Raw genomic sequence first — 5,660 nt, 5'->3', positions numbered from 1 at the left:
GTAATAAAATAAATTCAAAGTATACACATAAATTTCCGAGTTCTCACAGTCCAACTCATAATTTTGATATTAAGAAAATACTAAATATCAATTTTGTGGTGATTCAAGCTTTGTGAGTTCAAGTTGTGTGGGAAATTAACATAAAAAATTTATGTTTCTTTTGTTTGTTTTGAATCCTTCATTTGTTAGTTGATGTCTCACCTAACTTTTAGCATTTGCTAATAGGATATATGTCCTTGGTAGATTTTATCAGTGGTGTATAAACAGACAAAAGTTAAAAAAAGAGGAAGGAATGTTAATTATGTTAATTTTTAAAGGCATGGGTTTTTATGCAATAAAGATTGTCTAATTAATGCTCACTTGTTTTGGACCCTATTACTTACCATATACAGTAAAGTGTTGTCATCTCTGTAATAATTCTGGAGTCAACTAGAATTTAACTATTGGAAGATAATTGAGCAAAGTTTTAAATTATGATTTTGGTGATAATATGAGCATTTAGCATTGTTATAGGGACCCTTTTATTTGATATTCAATTTACTATTTTGAGTGTAATTGCTCAATAAAATCCCTGATACTCTAAGATGAATTGTGTGGTCAAGTGATCTAAAGAATTCTCAAAAGATATGGTCAAGTATATTGTAACACTACAACAAAAATGGCTTTTCTTGACACGTGTATAAGGACACTTGTTGGTTTGTGTCATTATAGCACTTCTATCATGACATTTGTTATCAAATCAATAATATATACTTTAATTTTTTTTTATTTTATCTGATATAAAAATAATAATGTGTCTTTAGATTCCCTATCATGACACTTGAGAAAATGTGAGATACACCAAAAAAATTAAAACATAAAACGATGTTGTTTGATTTTGGCAGAAGATTCCTTTGCCAAAACACTTAGTGAAATCTCAAAATTTCATTTTGCTGGCCAGTAAAATTTTGGCTCTTCTCATCTCTCTCGGCAAACTATCTCTCAAAGCTCTCTGCCAAAATTTTCCTTTCCCCACAAAGTTTTTTCTGCTGAATCTCTCCGCAATCAAACTACCTTTGTTTCCCTATTGAAGGTATGTAATTGCATGGTTACTTTTTGCCCTAAATTGTACAATTTTCTGATTTCCTGCTCCTGCTCTGTAAACCAACTGATGTGAAAATAATTAACTCCTGTAAGCTGCAATAAGATTCTGTGGTATGCTAGTTCAAGTTCGATACTGATTTTTCTTCTAAAAGTTGCTTCATTCTCAATCTTGTTTTCATGATTTTCTGTTTCGGCTGACAGGTAAGAACTATATATTAGTTGGCATGGTTCACAAGCCCAATTAATTATAATAGATGCAGAGCTAATCAAAGAATTACTAACCAACAGAGAAGGCGCTTACCAGAAAATGGATATGGAAGGCATTGCAAAGAAATTATCAAATTAATAGGTGAGCCGCTTATAACAAATGAGGGGAAAAAATGGGCAAAAGTACACAAACTGGCTAACCACTCATTCCTTGCAGAGAGCCTAAAGGTAAGCCTTCTTCTATGTTAATCACATCACGAGTCAAGAATAAGAAAGTTCGTTGTCCCATATATGAAAATGGGAAGTGAATTTGGCATATAATATTGCTCGAGTAATTCCCTATACATGATTTGCTTCTCATAAGAATAACCTTTTGCACAGAGCAAGGTACCAAAAATGATTGCTAGTGTCGAGGCGTTGCTGGAAAGCAAAGGTATCAGCTCTCGTCTTATGCCAAAAAAGCTCCTCTTGCCCCCTGCCCTGTACCCCGGCTTCTCCCACATAAGTGACCACTACCCTTTATACTGGATTTGTTGTCCATAACCTGTTCGATAAAATGTCAACCTTCTTTCCTTTGGTACTGATATTAATTTACTCAATAATATATAAACTAATAGAATTATTGTAATTAAGATGCTTTATCCTCTTTCATATCTGTGAGCACATTTGATGTGTTTCTGTTGCTTTGACATATGCTTGTTTATTGCTGATCTCTTTCTTCAGTCTGTAATTAAGAAGAAGTATGGCCAAGATGCAACAAATGTTGGTGATGAGGGTGACATTGCTCTAATATCCAGGTTAGTTCATGGCATTTTGCTAATATGCTTCCTGCTCATTGTTCAATTCGGTTGTCATATATTTTACAACTTTGTGACTTTGACATTTCAGGAGAACAAGGAAGGTCTTGAATTGCTTAAAACAACTATTGCTAAAGCTGGTTACACTGGTAAAGTAAGTATTGGAATGGATGTTTATACTGGTTACACTGTTCTTGAATGCTATGGGTATATGTTTTGCTGGTGAAAATGGAGCAGATGTCAAAGGCGGATGTTTGTATGGAAGCAGGCTGCATCCAAGCTTAGGGGTGTACAAGTTTTTACTTACACAGAGCTTGAGATTGCAACAAACAAATTTAGTGCAGCAAATGTGATAGGAAATGGAGGGTATGGGGTAGTGTATAGAGGGATTTTGAGTGATGGCACTGTGGCTGCAATTAAGATGTTGCACAGAGAAGGGAAACAATGAGGAACGTGCCTTTCGGTTAGAGGTTAGTGGACTTCATTTATTGCTAGTTTTCATATTATCCAATTTTTTAAGCTACATAAGCTTGTCAATTAAACTCATCTGTACACTCAATTGAAGATTTTTTTTTTGTTTTTTGGTATTTTCCCCTCTTTGGCTAAATACATTGGGGAATAAAGGGATGTGGTGAGTGAGAATGGAAGTGAGATATTTGCCTAAAAAATTAATGGTACTTCTGGCATTGGTCCAGCCATTGCTTTCTTGAACATCCTAATTGAACTTATTTGATGGGTGCTTGTCTGTGGTATGGTTTATTTCAACAAGTCTGTATTGAAATCAGTTTGAAGAGTTTGAAATTGCTGCAGGTTGTGATTGGGATGGAAGTGGCTGCTTCTGAGTTTTATGGTAAAGACAAGACTTATGATCTAAACTTTAAAGAAGAGGTATTGCTTTTTCACATTTTCTCCCCAGATTGTTATGTCAAACGTTCGAATTCATTGCTAAGCCAAAGGATAAAATTACATCTAGATTCATAAATTCTAGTCTTCTAAAGGGGGGTAATTTCAATCATGACATCTATCTTTTTTGTCATTCTTCTTCTTTATTTAGTATGTTTGCTGCTTTAGTAGTATGTTTGGTGATAGCAAGTAGAAATTTCAGTGCAATGATGGCAACTGGATCAGTGTGTTATTCCAAAACCTTTTGATATACAAGAAAATATAACTTGCGTTATCACCTTTGCTTTTGCCAGTTAAGTTTTGCAAACCTGCTTGGTACCAAAATTTGGCTATTCAGCAATCAACTTTATTTCGAATGAAATGAATCCTGTTTGGTATCGTTACTTTACATTAGAACGTAATTGCTAGGTGCTGATATCTTTAATTTATTTTTTTATTTCTTGTCTTTCTTTGCAGAATAATGATGGCTCACAAAAGATATCAGGTTATGACTGAAGGCTCTCATTTCATTGGAAAGTTTGGAAGCTACTGCAAGTTCTTTCTACTTGCTAGGGATGAGAATATTTTAGTTTGTGCACAAGAGAATCTTTTAAGTTTGTGCACATGAGAATCTTTCAAGTTTGTATTTGTTAGGGATTTGTTATGTTAGTATTTGTTACTGACTTTTAGTTCAACAAATTATATTTGAGTATTGACTTTTGCTTTTAGATTACTATATGGATTCTGTTCTTGGGGATAATTTTACAAGTCCTTTGGGTTTCTGATTGACAGAATGTATAGCAGGGAGCACTACCTGCAGGTTGCTTCTATATCAAAAAGAAAAGAAAAAAAAACTCCTGGCAGTTAAAAGTGTCAGCATAGAATTCGATATTCTAATGTTGTACTATACCTATCCTGACACTTTCAATTATCAAGAAAAGGGATTTTTGTTGGCAGATGGGATGTTATAACAGCATAGTTTTCCTGACATGTTGAATAGTATGAGTCTATCCCCACATTGGAAGGGACAACACTCGCCCTAGGTGTGAGGATAGATAAAGTGTCAGGTTAGATTATCTATACTGATACTGTTAAACGCCGTTAAAGGCCATTTTTGTTGTAGTGTAATAAGACTTCTTAAGTCTAAAATTTTTGAAAGTGGAGCATGATATATATAGCCTTATCTGTCCAATGAATGCCCAATGCTTTTGTTCCAAAATATTCTAGTAAGATTTGGATTTGGAAAAGATTTAGATTCAAATATGTTGTGTTTGAAATTATCCATTTGAAAATATCAAAATTTTCAAGAGCAACTTAAACCTTGCGTTATATATAGTCTATTTCTGTACTTAAGTTTTTAAAGGGCTTTTATGATGTTACAGTTTTATTTCATTAAGGCATTTGAGATCATTCTCAAGACCTATGGGAGCAAATTTATTTCACCCATACTTTATATTTTACTATTCAACTAACTAGCTGAAATTTAAATTTTATGTGATTAAGAGATTATATTTCAAGAACTTTGGTGTAAAAGATCTTGGGAAGCTGGCATGCTTTTTATATAGTAAAAATAAAGAATGGTTGGGGCTCATGTTTCACATTAATTATATCCTCAAAGCTAAATGTGAAAATACATGTCGATTTAGCTCAAATGGCTGATGATAAATTGGGATTAAAGGCAATACAGTAAATTGATCTTTAAGTATTGAATGTTGATTTCAATACAATTTATAATTGGTGATCTTTATATTGGCTTCTTGTGTAAATCTTGATTTTTCCAACATAGCAATTGCATGGGTGGATAAAATTTGGCAAATATTGATTAATGTTTTGGCTATTTGCTAATGCAATAATAAAGTTTTTGAGAAACTAAAGATCACTTGTTTTCTTTGAGCATTTTAAAATCTTAAATATAGTTTGGATGGCATTTAAGACTACGGACACTAGTCTATGGACAATTAAGTTATTTAAAATCCTATAGAATAGAGGATGTGTCTGTCTTCACTTATGGCTCAAAAGACTCGTATTGAGCAACCTTGGCCTCGTTTGGCAAGTGAGTTTTTTGCGTGTTTATCTAAAATTTTACTATAACTTACTATAGAAGTTGTAGAAAATTTTTTTAAAATTTGCAATTTTTTTGGATATTTTGAAGTGTATAGTTTAAAAATTTTGAGAAGTTTTTGAGGTTACTGTAACTAAAGTTGTTAAAAAACTTGTAGTAGACAATCTTGGCCAAAAACTTACTTGGCAAACAAGGCCCTTGTTTTAAGGGTTTAAGTCTTTTTTATTCAATTTTTGGTTCAAGTTTGATATTTTCGCTGCTGTGTTCTTGACAATGATCACTAAATTTTTGATTGCCTTATATGGATGTTTCAGTTTTTACAGTTCTCTAAATTAAAGTAAAGGAATGGATTGATAAATGTAATGTGGTCCATAAACTCATTACAATGATTATATGGTCAGTAATTGTTAACCAAGTTATTTGTACCATAATAGTTTTACTAGTATGTCAAATGTGTAATGCGTTTATCTTGTTGTACTTGGTCAATGAGAGTTATAAGTAACTCATAACTCTCATATATACAGTTTACAGTTAGGTTGATAAAGTTTTCATTCCCTGATTTACACAATTATGAATATGATTTGCTCATATATGTGCACATTTGAAGATTTTACTTCAAACATGAATTC

At 32.8% G+C, this 5,660-nt stretch overlaps 1 long non-coding RNA gene across 3 annotated transcripts; it reads left to right on the top strand.

Annotated features, from left to right (window-relative positions):
* Window positions 1-950: 950 nt before the first annotated feature.
* On the top strand, window positions 951-3,551 carry LOC113709747 (uncharacterized). 3 transcript variants are annotated; one of them, XR_011821309.1, is made up of 5 exons: window positions 1,685-1,723; window positions 2,014-2,087; window positions 2,179-2,557; window positions 2,898-2,975; window positions 3,447-3,551. It is a non-coding gene; the product is annotated as an uncharacterized lncRNA (long non-coding RNA). The 3 variants fall into 3 exon arrangements; XR_011821308.1 differs by having other exon boundaries at window positions 951-2,087; window positions 2,179-2,241; XR_011821307.1 differs by having other exon boundaries at window positions 1,057-2,087.
* Window positions 3,552-5,660: the final 2,109 nt, after the last annotated feature.

This window comes from Coffea arabica, chromosome 9e (assembly GCF_036785885.1).
Source record: "Coffea arabica cultivar ET-39 chromosome 9e, Coffea Arabica ET-39 HiFi, whole genome shotgun sequence".
NCBI classification, from domain to species: Eukaryota; Viridiplantae; Streptophyta; class Magnoliopsida; order Gentianales; family Rubiaceae; genus Coffea; species Coffea arabica.
This window is presented reverse-complemented; position numbering and strand designations above follow the sequence as displayed.